At 35.5% G+C, this 22,923-nt stretch overlaps 1 protein-coding gene across 2 annotated transcripts in view; it reads left to right on the forward strand.

The window, feature by feature from the left end:
* The first annotated feature begins 5,973 nt into the window (after positions 1-5,973).
* The window catches only part of LOC144977839 (uncharacterized), a 50,812-nt gene continuing 33,862 nt past the window's right edge, over positions 5,974-22,923 (forward strand). Inside the window, exon 1 of one of the 2 annotated variants that reach the window (XM_078923244.1) lies at positions 5,974-6,304. The gene's annotated coding sequence lies outside the window, so the exon portion shown is untranslated. Of the gene's footprint in view, positions 6,305-21,546; positions 21,610-22,923 lie in introns of those variants that run through there. The other variant, XM_078923245.1, reaches the window with a different exon arrangement.

The raw sequence follows: 22,923 nt of genomic DNA on the forward strand, positions 1-22,923 counted from the left end.
TGATTAAGAAGCCCGTCAAGTAAGAAGCAAAAGAAATACTTGTGTAAGATCCCAGATGTTGCCATAATGTCTTTTCCGCTCACATTACCGGATGTCGTACTGGAGATAGAATCTTCAATTCCGGATATCAGCAAGACTCTAGGAGAAAGTGTCATTATGGTGAAATGTGTGGGTAGTTAACTTGGCCGTAATTACCTTGCTTATATTGTGGTAAAGAAAGAGTGACTTCTGAAGACAAGATGAGTCTGATGTTTCCAGTTTGTAAATAGAAAATTGAATTAATTAAAATATCCATTGCCCTCAGTCACTATCGGTTGCAATATGGTTTTTCACTCTTCCTTTATAACATGAAGGGAGGGCGTGGTTTTGAATGAATATCGTCTGTTTGTTCACCCAGAGTAACTGGGTCTGTTTTAATCTGCAAACGTAATAATCATCTACGTTTTCCGCATGGTTTTCTCATCGAGCGCATGCCGGAACGCCACCATTCCCCACTGAGGCAAGATGACCGTGGCTTGACAGGTCTTAGACATTTGTCTGTCTTATGGTCGAAGAGAGAAAAGTTATCTGATCTCCTCCCCTTACGTGTTTAGAGTTGTCCTAAACCTTTGGTCACGTGTCTAACGCACGGACCTTGGTTTGCGTTGATTTTAGATCAGTTCGTGTCTAGTCTTGGGAACGTATGGACATCCCTGTGTGTAAAGATGGAGGTGACCGGTTGTTTTAAATGGTATTTAATGTCATCCTTAATGTTTAAGTGCTGTGAGCATGTCGTTCATGTATTATATGTATTGTTTGTAATAAATGTTTAATTGTTTTAACATCGTTATGTTATTCATTCTGTAATTCTATTTACCATATTCGTCTGATCTACTACTATAAACTTAGATGTACTCACTACGGAAGTTGAGCCATCTAGTCCACCCACTTTATGTCTATCTCTCTTTCACAACCCGTAACAGTCTGTTTGAAATCACTTATTGTCTTTTCTTGCTGCTATGGATCCTGAAATATAATATTTGCAAACTCGTGTACATGCGCCCAAACAAAAGGCAAATTAAATGCTTTTAAGATTAAGATTTCGCAGTATAACTCTGATACCTTTTTTTTTAACGCCATGTTTTTTTGTTTGTTTTATTTTCTTGTTTTTTTAAGCTACCGCAACACCAGATAAAAACATAAACAAACAAAAAAAAAAAAAAAAAAAAACAAAAATACACAAATAAAAGTACCAAGTCAAAAGCAATACTTAACGTGTAGGCATGAATGATTCATGTAGGTCTCTATTAAGTTTATTTTTACAGAATTTTACACGTTATCGACATGTGCTCATTTTACATCTGAATATTATGAGAGAATGTGAATGTGCCCAGAGCAGGACACGAATCAGGGCCTGCAAGTTCGAAGGCGAGTGCCATACCACAAGACCACGATAATCTGCTGACTAAACCAAAAAAAGACCAGAATGACCTCCTCATTGCTTTCTCTACATCTCAACGCCATTTAAGATAAAAGACACCACCTGCCTTTTATATCACCACCCCCAACCAAACTGTTACCTTTTCGATACAAAGCTGACTAAATATAGACCAGAAAATTATCATCATCATTTGCCCTAAAAGTCCAACAGTCATTTAAGTAAAATTCCCAGCAGTCACATCCTATTCCTGCCTTTTATCTCACCACCCCTATTAATCTGTAACCTATTTGAATACAGCCGCTTGGAAAACATATTTCTACTTATCCATATTAGCACCACTAAGACTATATCTCATTATAGCTACCGCCAACAACTCTTTCGTGCTCTGAATAAAAACACGTAGGTACTTAAAATGTCGGCCGGAAAACTCTCTTTCAATACGCTTCAATAGTCGTAACGTCACTTCTCTCGTAATGACGCATGGTAACTTAGTAACTGGCTCTAAACTATCGGAACAATGGCGGACGCCCTTATGAATTATTTCTCCGACGAACATAAAAGGGTATCCAGAGGAAAAAAAAAACTATTATAAATCTGATCATGTTTTGACTTTTACACATTCTGATCACAAGACATATGAAAAGTTCTAGCCAGCATGAAGAATAAAAAATACCAATTTTCTTTGTTTAGAACCAAGATGGCCGCCGTTGCTGGGCGACGTGACACCAGACTATTGAATCCATTTATCAATCAATTAAAATGACCCTTATCTTGCAAAAACTCTCAAACTGGTGACTTCTGTGAAGTTTTTAACAAAGTCGGGGTCATTTGTTTGATTGATCCTTATAATTTAGAGGATGAGCTATTTGGCCAAAATTTTAAATACCTATTTTTATCAGAGTGCCGGGAGAACATGGAAAATAGGTATTTTAATATTTTTGGCCAGAGAACAGTTACTCCAAAATTCCATGGATTTAAATGACTCCCACCTTTGTTGATACTTTAAGAAAAGTCAAGTCTTAGATTTTTGACAAGTTGAGGGCCATTTTAGTCGATCGATTCCTGAAGTGCAAGTTTTCTGGTTAAAATGATAAAAAATGTTCTAAGAGTGTCAGTCAGTTCACAAAAAAAACTACATGAGAAAGGTTGCAGTTGTCTAGTTTTCAAGATTCTTTCTGGACAGACGTCATGGGGTTCAACTATAAAATAGCAATATTGGAAACAGAATCATTGTTAACGTTGTCTATTTTTGGATCTATAAAAGGAGCTGAAGTGAAATGGGAAAGCTACATATATGTCCATTGCTGAGGCCAATGAAGAAACTACAGTTGTCCTACAACTAACTAGTCAGACACGCAAATGTACGTGAAAATAGAAACAGTTACGACTGAGTCTGATTAGAAAGAAACCAACCACTCTACGTGAGCTAATGTGAACTTAATGGGCTCAATGCGCCGGGTGGCTCAGTCTCTGTCTTAGCTCACTCTAATCTCTCTCTCTCTCTCTCTCTCTCTCTCTCTCTCTCTCTCTCTCTCTCAGCCAGATTGTGAGTCCCGGGTTGGGCTCCCTGAAACAGTCATATTTTTATTTACCGTTTTTAACTGGTACTCTATTCTCTTTGTTTCTCAGACGTATTATCAGGATCATTAAGAACACGACTGGAATTCTAAAACGCAAGAATACAAGAATTTATATCAATTTGTTTAGAACGACTAGCGATATAATTTTAGATAGAAATAAAATTAACATGAACTTTTGTATCGAGCAGACTGAAAAATGGACTCCAAATGTGACATAATTTAATCCCTAGATCTTAATTACAATAATTGTTTTGGATTTAAAATGAGTACTTGACCTTTCACAGTGTTGCCTCTGTCGGGACAAAAATTGCAATATCGCCTGACAGGCGATGTTAAGTGTTCCTGTTTTCTAGGTACCCATTGTAAAGAGCTTTGAGCCCGTTTAGTGGACATTTCTCAAAATAAAAAGCTCAATCTTTTTATATCTCCCATCATTTGTTTAGTTATTACTTCCATTACTACCAAGCACGAGTCGGATGACGATTACTTTTCTCTCGCTGAAAAAGGTTGGACTATCCTATAAGAAAATACAAATCTACCTACGCTTGTAGTGTCTCTACCTACGCTTGTAGTGTCTCTACCTACGCTTGTAGTGTCTCTACCTACGCTTGTAGTGTCTCTACCTACGCTTGTAGTGTCTCTACCTACGCTTGTAGTGGGTTAACTTACACAAAATGTGCGACCCGCCATTTCAATGCAGTATTACATACGGGTGATTTCGATGTTGAAAATTGAAAAAAATGTGACCCATCGTCTCTAAACTGTATGATGTCGGGATGAAAAGGAGGCTGATAAGTGAACCAAGAATAAAAATATAAAGAAAATGAACTTTTGATCTTTTAAAATGTATAATATTTGATTCATTCTCCACCAACTAAAATAGAAATTAACACCAAGTTTCATATTACCGGTTATTAATTCTTTTTATTATTATTATTATTATTATTATTATTATTATTATTATTATTATTATTATTATTATTATTATTATTATTATTATTATTATTATTATTATTATCATTATTGTTATTATTATTATTCGTTCCTCATCATATTGTCTTTATGTTTGAATGTTTTGTTGAAGGAAACCCGTTATTTTCCTCAACTCTCTCAGGGCCAATACAGTTTGGTCTGCAGGGGTGGGGTACCTGGGCAAAAATTCTATAATTAATTTATAAATTTAATTTCTTGCATCTAGTTCACCACGTACATTTATTTGCAGGTCTGATAACCCAGATAGCTACACGCTTATTGTTGTAATGGAAAAATACTCTCAAATCAACGCAAAACAACGTCCATTAAAACAATGGTATAACAAGCTCATAATTGGTTGGCTTTCATACCTGATAAAATATGCGCTTAGACCAAGCATAATATTCCTTGGAGACGTAGGGCCACATTTATATCATTACCTTTCACTTCTTCCATCTTGTAAAGTGAATCTATTTTCTCTGTGTGTGAATAATTGACATAATTTCATTTTTTTTTATCCTTTTAATTTAAAATTTACTTTTTGACATCTAGACCATTAAACCAGATCGAGGAAAGAGGTCACAAATTTCAACTTCTAATGTACCTTCCATGAAATTAACCAAATAACTATGACTAATCTTATGTTATCTTATAGAATAAATATTATGCACACTAAGATTTCCACCCAGTTTCTACACAAAATTCCAAGACTTTCTGATCGATGTGTGCCAAAAAGCTACAAAGGATTACTTGATAGAAAAAACAGAAGCCACTGTGACCCCAAAGGTCATCTTGCATGTTGTATCCATACATCAAATACCTTAATATATGTCAGGTATTTTCTCTGACAGGAGGCCAAAAAAAACGGCATTTGTGATATCAGATTTTAGCGAGAAGTACATCACAAGACAAATAAATATAATCTTTAGATGAACAAATAAATAAACACATACATACAGATATAAATCAATATCACATAAATGAATATAGTATAATTAAGCAGCACAGATCATTATAATTAATTATAATACTATTAATGATCATGATTTAAATGATGATAATAATAATAATAATAATAATAATAATAATAATAATAATAATAATAATAATAATAATAATAATAATAGTAATAATAATAATAATAATAATAATAATAATAATAATAATAATAATAATATAAATAATAATAATAATAATAATAATAATAATAATAATAATAATAATAATATAATAATAATAATAATAATAATAATAATAATAATAATAATAATAATAATAATAATAATAATAACTCATGGCTTTGAAGGTCTTCCTGAAGCTACTCAATGACATGACTGGATTCAATCCCTCAGCTGACTCAGAGTTAAACCGTGTGAAAATGACACGGAAGATGTAGTGACCTACCTTTTCTAATAACAAACCCATACTGCCACCCCATCACCACCACAATTATCTCCTCGTTATCCTGACTCCTGAGAAGACCTCCCCCTCCCCCCTCTCACCCTCCCTCCCACTCTCTCTCTTCACCCATTACAACCTACCCCATTCACTCCCCACCCCCACACAATGTGTGTTTTGGTTTGTTTTTGAAAACAGCTGATTCCATGCATTTACGCAGCCCTCGCTATTCTGTTGTATACTGACAAAATACCTTTGATCAGAATTGTCCTTTAAAAAAAAAAAAAAAACTGATCATCAATCAATTAAAAGAACCTGTAACTTGTCAAATATTAAAATCCGATGCCTCAAAGTATTTTCGGGCTTCCACCTTTTCTTTTTGGTTAAGATGCGGATCATGTCAATGGGCCGATTGGGATTTTGGATTACAAATTCTTCAGCCGTTATTTAAAAAAAAAAGGCGATTTGTCATCGAAAGGCAGTAGGCCCTATTAATTTCGATTCGTCAGTCGCTTGACTTTTTGCACTTTTTTATTTTTATTCACCTGACCAGCAGCTTTGCGATGCATCGGTAGCGTGACCATGCATGACCAGACTCGCGTGCCCTACAGATAACAAAGATACGTGGAATAACTGCGGTTGTGGTCCGAGGTGGCTACCTTGATCCACATACAGTCCGTTTACAATCAGGCCAGCTTTACGTCTTAGTGTGGGAATTAAAAAAACAAGGGATCATAATCCCGTCATCACCCTGCCAGAACTTTTTTTTTAAAAAATCGAATTAAGTTTTAAAAATAATAGTCGGATAAGTTTGTTTTTCACAGAGGATTATTTTTCAAATTCTGTGAAATTATTGGATACGTTTTATTTTTGTTTAAAAAAAACCAAGTCAAAGCAACTGAAGGTTACCAATGGATTACACTTGATTTAACAGGTAAAGCGTTCTATTTTGAATGTATGTGAAATAAATAAAATAAACAGAAAAGAAATCATGTGCACATTTGTATAGCCCATTTTAACAGTTTCATTATGATCATATAAATAACCACTAACAGCTGGAAATTGTTGATTGGGGAAAATAGTATCGATAAGAGCTTTATTGTTGATTGAAATACTTGAGGAATGTTGCTAGTTCAAATCCTTTTTTCGATCAAAAAAAAAAAACAAACCCCCCACAAACAAAAAAATCAACAAACAAACAAAATACAAAAAGAATCAATCAAAAACAAAATCCAACCCCTCCAAAAATCCCTAACAAACAAACAAAAAAGAAACTAACAGAAAATTTTAAAACACCCCCCCCCAAAAAAAAAAACAAAAACAAAACAAAACAAAAAAACAACAAAACCATAAACAACCAAACAACAAGCAATAACAAAAGAACTAAAAAGAACCAAAAGAATTTCTGGACTTACCCAGTTTGAAATATAGAAGAATTCGTGGGGATTTAATTCAGATTTATAGATTGGTACATGGTATGGATAGGATAGACTTTTCTGATTTTTTTTTTCATATTCTAATATTACTTTTACCAGAGGGGACAAGTTTAAGATTTTTGTCTCTAGATGCAAAACAAATATAAGACAAAACTGGTTCGGTATTCGTATTGTTCAGAAATGGAACAGTTTGTAATTTGAAACAAAGAATGCAAAATCTATGGATTATTTCAAGGTGTTAGTAGACAGGGAATTATATGATGGGAGATTTATATATGACGAATAATACGTGTTTGCACTGTTGTTGACATGGCTTTCAATCTTGTATGTATATATTATACATTATTATATTATTATGGTTAACTTCCATATCCGTGTGTATGTGTGTGTGTGTGTGTGTGTGTGCTTTGCGTGTCACGGTTAAAGATATATGTTTGTACACCACATATACATGAGTACATTTAAGTTGAAATATTATCTTTACCACGTGTATCATTATTGAAATCTTTAATGAATAGATTTATGGCATTACTATTAATATTAAGGGCATTCAAAGGATCTTATCCTATTTTGCCCTATACCATATGTTATTTATGTTATGTTATGAACCAAAAAAAAAACCAAAACAAAACAAAAACAAACAACACAGCAAGACAATATATAAAATACTAATATGATCTACACCAATCCAGAAAGACGGGAGATGCCTTATTGCTTTTTTGTGTGGGAGTTCAACGTAGAAATGTGAAACAATAACTATAGTTATTATCAAATGATGATGATGATGATGATGATGATGATGATGATGATGATGATGATGATGATGATGATTACGGCGACGACGATGGTGATAATGATGATGATGATGATGATGATATGATGATGATAATGATGATGATGATGATGATGATGATGATGATGATGATGATGATGATGATGATAAACAAAAAAATGTACAGCGCAGAATAAACAGATTATGTATATTTCATACGGTTTTATAATATAATGTATTAAATGAAAAAACACATACGTGCATAACATAATCAAAAAGTTTCTTTTATTTCGATTTTTATTGCAGGAGTTATATTAAAACCTGGATTGATGCGAGTTTTAACGATATGTTTTTAAGTTAGGCTATGGGTTTACGAAAGGTACGACCATATTGATACGATGGGTTTTGTTAAAAAACTCATAACATCCGCCTGCCGGATATAGATAGTTCGAAGATGACGTCACTCAGGTCTTTGTTATTGTTTTTTTGCCATCCGCGTTTATGAGTAATGCTCACTGAACTGTATTAACCTGACTATAAACGTACATGGATACACACAGTTTAGTGTGTTGGTCCGTTATACTTCCGGATGGCAATGTTATGAGCTTCTTAGCCAAGCGCATACTATCTATAACGTACCAACACACAAAAGAACGTGTCATGTTAAACGTTTATGATTAATATAGATAGTTCGAAGATGACGTCACTCAGGCCTTTGTTATTGTTTTTGCCATCCGCGTTTGTGAGTTGTTCTCACTAAACTGTATTAACCAGACTATAAAAGTTCATGATTACACAGAGTTTGTGTGTTGGTCCGTTATACTTCCGGATGGTAATGTTGTGAACTCCTTGGCCAAGCGCATTCTATCTATAGTTTAGTGAGAACTTCTCATACAAATGTCTAGCTAAAAACAATAACAACGAGCTGAGTGACCTCAATTTCTTTCTATCTATACGCCAATTATGACAATTTAGAGATCACTACCTTACACTGACAAAATACATTTGATTATTTTGGCTAAATTTTTTTTAGTTCAAATTGAAAGATCAGTGGATTACAATGACAGTCAACGTACGGAAGAGTCTCAAATCAGATCCTTCTTTTAAGATGGATATTGACTTCTTCCTTCTCCTTTCCGTCGTCTTTTCTTTCTTCTTTTTTTCTCTTCTCGTTGTTGTTGTTGTTGTTGTTGTTGTTGTTGTTGTTGTTCTTGTTCTTCTTCTTCTTCTTCTTCTTCTTCTTCTTCTTCTTCTTCTTCTTCTTCTTCTTCTTCTTCTTCTTCTTCTTCTTCTTCTTCTTCTTCTTCTTCGTCATCGTCATCATCATCATCATCATCATCATCATCATCATCATCATCATCATCATCATCATCATCATTATCATCATCATCATCATCATCATCATCATCATCATCATCTTCTTCTTCTTCTTCTTCTTCTTCTTCTTCTTCTTCCATCTTCTTATTCTGCTACGACTTCTTCATCTTCTTTATCTTAACGCCTTCTCTTGTATCCATAAACTTTATTACCTGACCTGTCTTCAATAAGTATTTTTGATTTTGTATAGTTATGGATCACTTGTGCTATTTTCCTTAAATCTATAATCCAGAAGTTCACCCCACCGTCTGTTTACAGATTAGTTTCAAGGACGGACGAGCGACAAAAATAAAGAATGGGAAAGAGGTGGGGATGGGGGGTTGGGGGGGGGGGTGAGGTGGCGTGTTGAGGACAAATTTATTAAATATAGACCGCCCCTTTGAAAGGCGATTCGCAAAAACAAAAGAATGGCATCTCGTTCAACACAGAAATGATATTCGTGGATTTATAATTGCATTTCACTTGACATGAATTTGACAAAAGGTCAAACTAGAACCCATTTTCGAAATCTACGAAATGATCCGTTTTGGTAACGTCATTTGCTCTGGACAAAATCGGTAAATTTGTCAATTTTTTTTCTTCTTTCCACAGGAATATTAAAAGATATTGCGCAACATTATTATTAGATAAAACTCTACTCACCCGGAAACAGAATTGGCTGAGCGTCGCTCTGTGTAAGCGTTGCAGTTATTTTCTCTTTTTTGATTTTATTCCCCCCAGCGGTGATTGTATAATATTATATACTAGTTCAAGGAGAAAGTACAGGCGTCCTGTCTGATCGGTGGAATGAAATTAATAATGCTCGTATCACGCCTTGAAGACCGTTATCATTTATTATAAATCTTGCTCCTCTGAAATTTAAGAAAAAAAGATACTAATTGTAAAACTAAAAAGTTGTACAATGCCATGACTTGACAGTTATGTAAATGTTGCTGCTCGAAGCTCGAAGAAATAAATAACAATGTGAGATTCCATTTAAGTACGAAAACAGATACATTGGACGTTTCGGATTTCCCCTTTATCAACAAACAGGATGAATGAAACACAACAGATGAAGGAGATGATGTTGGAGCATACTATGTCCAGCCCATCAATGTTTTGTTTATTCATCTTAACAACGCCACTACCACATCATCTCCTTCATCTGTAGTGTTTCATTCATTATGTTTTGTTGATAAAGGGGAAACCCGAAACGTCCAATGTATCTGTTTTCGTACTTAAATGGAATCTTACATTCAATTTCACATTGTTATTTATTTCTTCGAGCTTCGAGCAGCAACATTTACATAACTGTCAAGTAATGGCATTGTACAACTGTTTGGTTACATTCAATTTCACATTGTTATTATCACTTGTCAGTATAAAAATTCTTTAAAGGAAATCTTTTTAGAAAAAAAAATGGTGGCAAATAAGCAATATTTCAGGGGGAATAAGGGTTATTACGAACAGACACCTATATATTTTAATTATTATTCTATTGTTATGTGGAAATTCACGTAGATCGAGACGAATCTTTTAAACCTTCACCGATCAAATTTGGCCCGGTAATAAAGTCTGTAGGTGCACGCAAATGAATCTGGGAACAGATTGCGACTTCCAACTTCGAATGACAGATCATTCTGCTCCAGCAGATTTTATAAATATCATTTGAGTCAAGATGATAGAAATAGTTTTAATTTTAAAAGTTTGCAAGTTACTCGTATATCAATCTGTAAAAAATTGTTTTATAATTTTTCGATTTGGCAGTAATTTTGTGCTCATCGGCAAAATTTTATACTAGTTGCACGGAACAATTTTGACCCCCAACCCTATATTTGATAATACACGAACACTTTCATACCGCATTACTAAGGATCAACGTGATTTCCTCTATTCTCAGTATACTGCGTTCGCTTTCGTTATTCATAGTACTACTGCAACTAGTAGATATCATTCATTTCAGTTATTTGCAGTAGTAGCTTTCAAGCCTAGAGCTTTATTGTATAGAGGATTGGGTGTAAGATATAAATAAACTACGTTATTATTATTATTATTATTATTATTATTATTATTATTATTATTATTATTATTATTATTATTATTATTATTATTATTATTATTATTATTATTATTATTATTATTATTATTATTATTATTATTATTATTATTATTATCATTATTATTATATTATTATTATTATTATTATTATTATTATTATTATTATTATTATTATTATTATTATTATTATTATTATTATTATTATTAATTAATATGTTTATTTAAAAAAATATTACTATTATTATTATTTTGCGTTTCGTTGTCGATGACGATTTGTCTGTTGTTGTATAGTGATGGTGGTGTTGATGTGGTGGTTAGATTGTAGTTGTGGTGTTGATGATGTAGTAGTGGTAGTGATGATGACTATAAGGATAATGATGACCATGTAATGTTTCAGGCGCTTGCTGTCGTTTTGATAACGTTGTGGTAGCTGTGGTAGTGGTAGTTATGATGATGATGAGATGGTTGTGGTTGTAGTAGTGTCGGTGGTAACGATGATGTGAAGAGCAATGGTGATGATGTAAAGGTGGTGGTGGTTGTTATAGATGATAACGATGTGGAGGTTGCTGTGGTAGTAGTAGTATTGATGATGATGTTTACTTCTATTATTTGCATTAGCACTTAGATATGAGTCATGAGCAACGGCAAACGTGTGTGTGTGTGTGTGTGTGTCTGTGTGTGTGTGTGTGTGTGTGTGTGTGAGAGAGAGAGAGAGAGAGAGAGAGAGAGAGAGAGAGAGGGATATTCCTGGAACTTAAAAAAATATATTTACCTGACTGTAAATAATAAAATAAATGGGGACAGAACTTTCTCATTAAAGTAATCTGACAGATAAGCTGATAGATTTCAAGATGTGAACAAATGATCAAGTCGGAGAGGTAGGGACGGGGAAATTTTCATGGATTGGATTGGGGTAACAAAAACAAAACAAAACGCGATATTGTCAAGTTTCAGACTTGAAGGAAAAGTTGAAACGTTCAAAATCTCAATTCTTAGTCACACAAAATGTTTCAATCATCCCTCCTTTTCTTTCCTTCTCAAACTAACACACTCTCATTCAACTTCAAGCCATTCGACAACACGCCATTTTGAACAGAAAATACAGTGTTGTGTTCAGTGAGGGGACAACGGCTACCTAATTTTCAGAGATGGGAGAGCGCTTCTACTACTGCGAGTAATAGTAGTAGTAGTAGTAGTAGTAGTAGTAGTAGTAGTAGTAGTAGTAGCAATAGGGTAGTAGTAGTAGTAGTAGTAGTAGTAGTAGTAGTAGTAGTATTTTTAATTCAGAAAAGTGAGTGGAGCAGGCACTTATGTTGGTAACAACAAGATATGAAGTGAGTAGAAAAGTGCCAGAAGACAATAGAGAATAAAATTTTTTTTTCGCGGCGGTGGTGGGGTTTGAACCTGCGACCTTATTGGTACGACAACTCCGCCTGGCAGGTGAGAGCGTGGCTCTACCGTGTGAGCTATCCACGAACACTAAAATATTCGTTTCAAACTCAAAGTCATTTCTAGATCCCTCTCTCACCCACTTCTTGAGACCGCCGATTCGTTCACCACCATCGCGAAGTAATTTTGACCAGCAGTTAAGCTTAATAGCCAATATTCTCATCACAAACATATAACATAGAAACGATTGAGACATTGAGTATGCTCCGGTGTATGGGGTGAATTTTTAATTCAGAAAAGTGAGTGGAGCAGGCACTTATGTTGGTAACAACAAGATATGAAGTGAGTAGAAAAGTGCCAGAAGACAATAGAGAATAAAAATTTTTTTCGCGGCGGTGGTGGGGTTTGAACCTGCGACCTTATTGGTACGACAACTCCGCCTGGCAGGTGAGAGCGTGGCTCTACCGTGTGAGCTATCCACGAACACTAAAATATTCGTTTCAAACTCAAAGTCATTTCTAGATCCCTCTCTCACCCACTTCTTGAGACCGCCGATTCGTTCACCACCATCGCGAAGTAATTTTGACCAGCAGTTAAGCTTAATAGCCAATATTCTCATCACAAACATATAACATAGAAACGATTGAGACATTGAGTATGCTCCGGTGTATGGGGTGAATTTTTAATTCAGAAAAGTGAGTGGAGCAGGCACTTATGTTGGTAACAACAAGATATGAAGTGAGTAGAAAAGTGCCAGAAGACAATAGAGAATAAAATTTTTTTTCGCGGCGGTGGTGGGGTTTGAACCTGCGACCTTATTGGTACGACAACTCCGCCTGGCAGGTGAGAGCGTGGCTCTACCGTGTGAGCTATCCACGAACACTAAAATATTCGTTTCAAACTCAAAGTCATTTCTAGATCCCTCTCTCACCCACTTCTTGAGACCGCCGATTCGTTCACCACCATCGCGAAGTAATTTTGACCAGCAGTTAAGCTTAATAGCCAATATTCTCATCACAAACATATAACATAGAAACGATTGAGACATTGAGTATGCTCCGGTGTATGGGGTGAATTTTTAATTCAGAAAAGTGAGTGGAGCAGGCACTTATGTTGGTAACAACAAGATATGAAGTGAGTAGAAAAGTGCCAGAAGACAATAGAGAATAAAAAAAATTTTCGCGGCGGTGGTGGGGTTTGAACCTGCGACCTTATTGGTACGACAACTCCGCCTGGCAGGTGAGAGCGTGGCTTTAGTGTTCGTGGCTAGCTCACACGGTAGAGCCACGCTCTCACCTGCCAGGCGGAGTTGTCGTACCAATAAGGTCGCAGGTTCAAACCCCACCACCGCCGCGAAAAAATTTTTTATTCTCTATTGTCTTCTGGCACTTTTCTACTCACTTCATATCTTGTAGTAGTAGTAGTAGTAGTAATAGTAGTAGTAGTCACTTATGGCTACATCTCCAAATTCATTTCGTCAACCCAGCTTCTGGGAGGACTTCCTCCGCCCTAAGAACTGTTTCATAACCACCTACAAGTCTCATTACTGGACAATAATATCCCGATGCAACGAATCCGTTTTTAGACAATAGCTCACATAATAGGTTATAAGATTATCCTTAAGCTGTCCAAAATTCCTTTAACCCTCTCCTTACCAATCACAGGAAAATAGTCACATTCGTTACGATGCAACCAACTCATATCTCATTCTAATTTCTTTAGTACATCACAAATATAAAGAATTTTGATTTATTCCAGCTATGAAAACCTGACATTGTGTTGTAGACCTCATTTTACTGAACAATATTATGTATAGAATGTACTTGTTGCTTTTCTGTTTGAATACGAATTATCTATTTTTGTGCTGGGTGGGTGTAAAGTGTTAGGGAAAATTCTGAAAATGGCTGGTAAGGAGAGAGTTAAACCTGGGATGTGTCCATGTTAGAGCCATCTTTATCATTGTTACTTGTAAATGTTGAATTTAAGTGTTTGTTATTGATAGAAACAGTATCAAATTAATAAATGTTTTATCTAACACCGGTGCCTGCTCCCTTGTTACATTTTTTTTTCGGACAGAGACAGCGCTGTTAACAGATAGGTCCTCATTTTACACATGAGTACGGTGAGAGAATGTGAGTAAAGAGCCTTTTCCAAGGATTCCACAATGCCCCGAGCGAGGCTCGAACCCAGGACCTTCCGATCCGAAAGCGAGTGTCATACCACTAGACCACAAAGCCGCACTATTAGGTATTAGGTATTAAAATTGTCCCAACTATAGGGAGCCGTTGTGGTGTAATTGTAGCACTTTGACCGGTAATCACGAGGTTTTAGGTTCGATCCCCAGTCGAGGTAGACTGATTATTTGGGATAGTTGTTTCTTGCATTTTTCTTTCTTGCTTTGTCTGGCACCTTTCGTACACACTTGTTTAGATTTTTATCTTAGAAAGAGTATCTATTGCCCTCACTAAAATACAGTCACGCAAACAATATTCAGACTGTTCTTTATATATATATATATATATATATATATATATATATATATATATATATATATATATATATATATATATAATAGTTTATAACTTATCCCGAAATCATAACGTTTTGAGGCGGGGAGTAACAAATATGACGGGAAAAAAGACTTTTGCCCAAAGTTAAGATAATTTGATTTGTCATTCGCCTGAAAATGTGAGTGATTCAATAGAATTAGAAATAAACCAAATGAGCTGGGTGACATCGTGTGAAATGATTCCAGTCAAATAATCTAGTTTATTTGTGTGGGTGGACGCGTTAGATACCACAGGCCACCCGCCACTGACAGCTTGTAGAGACGTCTTATTGTTTATTATTCTAGAGTTCTGGCCAATTTTTAAAATTAATATGTTTTTTCCCCCCAGAATACGGCAGAATTTTTTGTTCTGGTTTATTGTTTTTTTTTTTTTCTTGAATACAATAGCCATAGTTTATTTAGTAAAGTGACAAAAACGACAATCTTTAATTACTGTTTTTTTTTTTTTTTTTGTAACTTTAACCCATCTTTTGATGCTGTGGCAAAGTGACATGTTAGGGAGCAATGCACTCGTGTAAGATAAAGATATGAAAAGTGTGTGGAACAGTGTCTGTTCCATAATTTGTCGCTTTGATGTTTTCCAATATAAAAATGGAGCGACTTCAATGTCCACTGTTCTTATTCTGTTTTACAGGCGAAGGTTCACAACAGAAACGCGTAGGTACCCTTGTGAAAAATTTAATCGTTAAATCATCCTGGTTTTCGAGTAACCTCTTTGGTTCCCTCCTGACCAGTCAATCAGGCTGAGGTTCGATTCCTAGTCGAAGCAGGTAGTTTTCTTTTTGGAGGTTTATCTTTCTTGTATTTTTTCCTGCTTTGTCTGGAAGTGTTTTATAAAGACTTCTCCATATGTCTCACACTCACATGGGAAAAATGCTTTGTCATTTATTGATGTGTCTATTGTGATAATATTTATATTTAGTACATACCGAGTCCGTTTTCGTACTTTCTCGAAATAAGCGGATAAAGAAAAGTTCAGTTTCAGGTTAAAATAATAAGAATGAGCAAATTAAGATAAAATTAAGTACCGTTTCATCATCAGCATGATGGTGATGGTGATCATCATCATCATCATCATCATCATCATCATCATCACCACAGCCGTCGTCTTCGTCGTAGTTCTGTAGTTGTTCGAGTATCGACCCACAGTATACATTATTTCTTTCTCTCTATAATACGCAAAACTCGCCTAGACACATACAGGTACATACAGGACACATTTTATAGTTATCACAAAAGTGAAATATTCGTGTGAATGTCTTGTGGGAACTTAATTCCTCGATGTCGCCCAGGGGGTTGTTCCAAAATTTGATTGTTGAACGAAAGAATTGATTTTTTGGTATGCTTTGGTTCTTTAGCATGGTGGAATTATTTTGTTGCTGTAGCCCTGTTTACGTTTTTGGAAGTTTACGAACCATACATCACTCTCACCAATGAAAGCAGTTAATTTCACTGGTGTGGCTATCTGGTCTAGTGGTATGACACTCGCGCTTCGGAGTGGAAGGTCCAGGGTTTGAGACCCGCTTTGAGTGGCGCATAGTTGAGTCCTTTGAAAAGGCTTTGTACTCACATTCTCTCACCTACTCAGTGTATAATGAGAACCTGGCCGCGAACAACGAAAAAAATAAATGTAATATCGCCTAACATGTGTCATGTCTCGTCCTACATATTAAGTGTCACTGTTGGCTATGACCACCTTGTAAAGGGTTTGAGCACGTTTAGTAAGTATTACACTATATAAATGCTCAATTCTTAAATGCTTCATTAAAAGAGGAGAACACGCGCAATGTTTGCGGGGAAATAAAGGCTATTGTAAACAGGCACTCATCGATTTTAATTATTACACTACTGTACTGTGGAAATTTACATTGATTGAGACGAATATTTTGAGTCATTAACGATCAAATACGATCCTATGATAAAGTCTATAGGTGCGCGCAAATAAATCTGGCAACAGGGTGGCCAGATAGCGATTCCCAATACCAAATGAACCGATTATTATGCCCTATAAGTTTTATAAATTTACATTTCAGTCAACGGGTGATAGAATTACACTTAATTTTAAAACAAATTACAAGTTATTCGTATGTCACACTGTAAATAATAGTTTTATAATTTTTATGTTTGCCAGTCAATCTATGCTCTTTGGCAAAAATTTAACATGGGCTGAACGGAACAATCCTAACCTTATTATTTTCAAAATAAAAGATAGATTCACAACTACAAGATAATCTTAAATTCAATTTTAATCACCGGGGTCAACTAATATAATAGCCTACCGATTTGGGACGAATAGTCACATGTCTAAAGGGGCGAACAATTCCATTGCATCCGCTTACAAAGTAAAAAAGAGGGGAGGATAAAAGGTCGAAAATCATTTCGCAAAACATTTTGTCAAAATTGTTGTTATCAACAAACAGGAGGTGATTCTCTCGTTCTTCCGCCCACTCCACCCCCCCCCCCCCCCACACACACAAAAAAAGAACAACCCCCCCCCCAAAAAAAAAAACAACAAAAAACAAAAACAAAACAAAACCCCAACAACTTAAAAACATTATTTTGTAGTCAGAACTTGAAATGTTCATAATCTAAAGGGGAGACCTTAAATGGTTTCAATAAGAATTTAGCACTGGTTGTTGTTTCCCGCTTACGTGATACTTTAAGTTTCCCCAGCATTTAGTTTTATAAGGAAACATTTCGTTTGGAATCAAAACGCGAGGTCACTGATAGATTGGTAAGATACATCAGCATGAACAAGGAGACACTCCGCCCTTTATTGCCTACTCGGTTTGCAAACCTATCAATGTAGTGAGTATCAAATCAGAATTCAATACCCTGTTGATGTAAATATGGAAAAGGACAACGCTCTGAAGTTAAATTAGATTCTTTCAAAAGACTGTTTGAAATTGGCCCTGCCAGATGATAGTGTAACAGTTTCAAACCGTGGTGAAGTACAACGATCAGTAACCTGCACAACAGATCTCAGCGTTTGGTGTTAGCAATATCGTATCTATTTGCTATCAAGAAGAAGAAGAAGAAGAAGAAGAAGAAACTTTGACCTCATTAGGAAAGAGGCGCATATCATGCGTTTTAGGTGAGAAATACTTTGTGACATTTGATCAATTTAATCCCGTGCGTGATTAACTCTAATATAGAATTTCAATTTAGAACATAAAACACATTTTTTTTTAAATTTGTCGGAAAACTCGTCCTTCAAATATCCATACATTAAAATGGCCCCCAACTTGTCAAAAACTTTCAAACTTGGGACTTCTTTGGAGACCTCTATGAGGGCTCAGGTTTGAGAGTTTTCTACACGCTGTGGGGAAGAGCAAGTTTTCTGGACGTTTAGATTTCTTGATCTCTTTATAAAGGAGTTTAAAGAGTAGTCCGCCGCATTCTATCTATTACATCCTTTAAACATAAACAACTAAATTGTTCTCTTACACCTCACCCAACCAAACTAGCATACCGAGGAAGCAAAAGAGGTACCTTGTGCGGGTCTTGTTAACAAGTTTTTATTTTAAAAAAAAAAAAAAAAAAAACAAAAAAAAAAAAAAAAAACAACTCTAAATTATTTTAGGTGGAGTTGCCTTTTTAAACCAGAAAATTGTCTTCTTGTAAAACCCTGAAAGTTCTTAAAATAGGCGGTTGCGTATTCGTCTAATTATTTTCATTATTATTTAATTTACCAGCAATGCTTTGTTGGCTAAACTACATTTTGAGACGCTATAATCCCACCCACACCAAAATCGATAGACAGAAGACAAACTTCTCTGGCGACGAGAAGAAAGATTTGACCGACTTCATTAATCTGCTGTTATGTCTGGATGAAGGAGATGAACATTTAAGTTGAAGTGATCATGATCACGAAAAAAAAAAAACAAAAACAAGAATATACCCTCCCCACGCCCACCAAAGAAAGTTCGATACACAGTAATTTGTAACCCGTATCAGTTATACAAACCGTCATTTTATAATCACAGAATACGAGTCTCTGTGACTAAAGGTCAACATGAAAAGACGCCGGTATAATGTAATTCAAAGAAGAAAAGGAAAGAAATGATATCGTTTTTAACTTGTTTTTTTCTAGGATAAAAAATGACAATAAATGATAAGAAATGGAACTTTAAAAAATACACGAGGGACTAGCATGAAGAGAATAGAGGAAAAAAAAATCTCAAAGAGAGTAAAAGTACAGAGAGATTTAATACTTTGTCCTCATTTTACATTCGAAAATCTATATCGTTTATTTCAATGGCGCAAGACCTTTGAAGTAACTCCTTTTTATCATTTAACCAAGACAAATTGAGAAAGCTATTTTATCATAGTTGATCGAAATGGCAATTTAAAGACGTCTATTTGTGTTGAAACTGAAGCATTACGAAAACAAACTTTTGCTCCAATTTTGTTATAATATGTGGGTTGCTCCTAATTCTCTTTACAATATCTCGCAATTTCAGCATATCATATCTTAATCATTGAGGGCAATTTGACTCAAACACATGTAAATACCCTGTTGTTTTTGCAAATAGAAATTTATAATAGTTCATACAAAAAAAAAAAAGAAAATATCAAATTCACACATGGATATTATAAGTACATAACCTCGTTTATGGAAACAAAAGGTCAAGTAATAATATTGTAGTAAAAATAAATTCGATAACAGAATGTCATCATATTGTTTCAAAGTCCCCCCGCCCCCATGAAAAATAGGTCTATTGAAAATAAAAGGAGAGAAAACAGCCATAACCTTTTATAACAAATTTTAATGCTTTTTTTTTTTTAAAGTTGGAAACGTCCTCAGGGATGACAAGTATTTAAAAAATTGACCACAGAACACGTCCTCCAAATATCGATCGATTTAAAAGACCATCAAGCTGGCATCTTTGCTCAGATGAGGGTCATTCAAATCGATCGATATTTGAAGGACGAGTTTTCTGGCCAAATTTTTATATACGTATTTTTCCAGAGTACGGCAGTAAGATGGTTAATATCTGTCGTCAATCTGTTCCAACTGTTCTGATTTATCTCTCTGCTTACCAGCCATTTTCAGGATTTTCCCCAAAACTTCACACTCAACTAACACAAAAATATACATTTGATCACTCAAATACAATAGCAATTAGTTCTTGTGCAAAACATGCTCTACAACGCACTGTTCATTTTCTTAAAATTTTATATATGATGTACAAAAGAAATTTGAATAAGAAAATGTTGGATGCATCGTAACGAATGTGACGATTTTTCTATTGTTCGTAAGGCTAGGGTTATAAGAAAGATGATAATATAATAACACAATGAATATTATGTAAATGAAACTTAATATAAATAAAGCTTATTACATTGCGTGAACAGCAACACAAAACAACAAAAATAGTAACAATGACAACAACAAAACAACAATTGGAACCTTTTTGATATCTGCCTCTAGTCCGTTACTATCCTTACAATTTATGAATAAGATATATATCAAAATACAACGAGATTAGAGACATTGTGACCAAACGTCTCCAAATGGTATTAGGTCAGGATGAAATGGACCATGGAAAGAGAAATCAGAATTAAAATGATCAGAAATACAAACGTGGAGTTTTTATTAAACAATATTATCGGATTGATTCTCCACTATAATAAATAGAAATTACACCCACGTTTTATTGAACAATATAAGAAATAGGATTTAATTCCCCACTATAATGAATAGAAATTACACCCACGTTTCATAATTATGGCAATGAATTCAATTTTATTGAAAAGAAAGAAAAGACATCGATTTTTCAAATGCGAAAGACGAAAGACAAAGCTAGAAAGAAAACCGCATGAAAAAAGACCACCCCCAAAAATATTTTTTCTCGAGGATATTTATCCCGTTTTCTGTAAAATTAAAAATAGCTCAAAGTACTTATCACTTGATCAAACAAAGCAAGCTATAGATAGTATGCGCTTGACTAAGAAGCTCACAACATTACCATCCGGAAGTATAACGGACCTATGTGTAACCTTAAACGTTTATAGTCTGGTTAACACAGTTTAGTGAGAATCACTCATAAACGCAGATGGCAAAAAGCAATAAGAAAGACCTGAGTGACGTCAACTTCATACTATCTATACAGGCACTGCGTAACCTTTTTCGGAAGCTCATAGCCTGACTCTGACCAAAAAATAACGTCCAAATACAAGGCATCGACCACAAATAGATAGCAAACCGTGTTATATTCAATAGTTTTGACTCCTTCAGCACCACTAAAACAACTCACTAGGCGGTGCTTTTAATCTACAATGACACACAATACAAATACCAGTGTCAGGCCCGTTTTATCTGGCTGGCGGATGTTGTGAGCATTTTACTTAAACGCATAGCATCAATGGTCCTCCATGCGGTTCAAGTCCAAGTCTAGCGATGGGTCAAGGTAGACAGGCAACGCAAACTCGATAATTTGAAACCCGCTCACCCCAGCGGATAAAAAGGGCGTTTCTTTGATTAGCTCGCGGCTGGTTGAAAGTGAGGCGGAGATGATGTCGCAGTAAATATAAAGACGAGGACAGATGAGAGGTGATAATCAAGATGGAACGTTTCTTTGTCACATGGATGGTCTTTTCGTGCCGGCAACAGAGGATGAAATAACATTATGGCTATTCTATCTACTCTATTGTTGGTGAGACACCCGTGATGATATTGGATCATCATCATCATCATCATCATCATCATCATCATCATCATCATCATCATCATCATCATCATCATCATCATCATATTATCATCATCGTGATCATGTTTTAATTTCTCCAGGCCAGCCTTTAAATTCGTATTCTTTTATAAACTCAACCGATTCGTTCTTATGGTGATTCTCCCAACATGTCGTGAAAAAAAAAAGAGCTTTTATATAGAGTAATATCCACAAAACGTGTTCAAAGCGCTTTACAAAGGGTCTGTGGCCAACAGCAACACTTAACATGTAGGACGGGACATGACGCCTGTTAGGCGATATTACAATTTTTTCAGACAGAGACAACGCTGTTAACGGCCAGGTACTAATTTTACACCGGAGTACGGTGAGAGAATGTGAATAAAAAGCCTTTTCCAAGGACTCAACTATGCGCCGAGCGAGGCTCGAACTCAGGACCTTCAGATCCGAAAAGGAGTATCATACCACTAGACCACATAGCCGCACTTTATCGTCATTTAACCAATAGGATTCAATAGTCGTAACGTCACTTCCTTCCTAATGACGCATGGTAACTTAGCAACACTGGCTCTAAACTATCGGAACAATGGCGGACGCCCGTATGAACTATTTCTCCGGCGAGCATAAAAGCATATCCAGAGGACAAAAAACATAAATTTGATCATGTTTGGACTTTTACACATTCTGGTCACAAGACATATGAAAAGTTCTAGCCAGCTTGATGAATAAAATGTAATGATTTTCTTTGTTTAGAACCAAGATGGCCGCCGTTGCCGGACGGCGTGACATCAGACTACTGAATCCAATTAACCGCCGTACTCTGGAAAGCCAGGCATTAAAAAAATTGTCCAGAAAATTAGTTTTTCAAATACCGATCGATTGACCCTCACCTCACGAGGTCCCGGCTTTGAGAGTTTTTGCCAAGAATAGGGTCGTTTGAGCTTGAACTTTTAAATATATATTTATAGCACAATATCCCCTAAACGTGCTCGAAGAGCTTTGCAAAGGGTACCTGACTCATTAGCAACAAGGTAACATAAAGTACGAGACATGCCGCCTATTAGGCGATATCACAATTTTTCCGACAGAGACAACGGTGTTAACGACCAGGTACTCTTTCTACACCTGAGTACGGTTACAAAATATGAGTAAAGATCCATTTCCAAAGGCTCACTATGCCCAAGACCTTCCGATCCGAAAGCGAGTGTCATACCACAAGACCACATAGCTGCATCGATATTCGGAGGACGAGTTTTCTGGGCAAATTAGGTGTCTTTCCAGAGT

Source organism: Berghia stephanieae, chromosome 8, assembly GCF_034508935.2.
Source record: "Berghia stephanieae isolate SIO BIC M18660-M18661 chromosome 8, UCSD_Bste_1.3, whole genome shotgun sequence".
In the NCBI taxonomy this organism is placed as follows: Eukaryota; Metazoa; Mollusca; class Gastropoda; order Nudibranchia; family Aeolidiidae; genus Berghia; species Berghia stephanieae.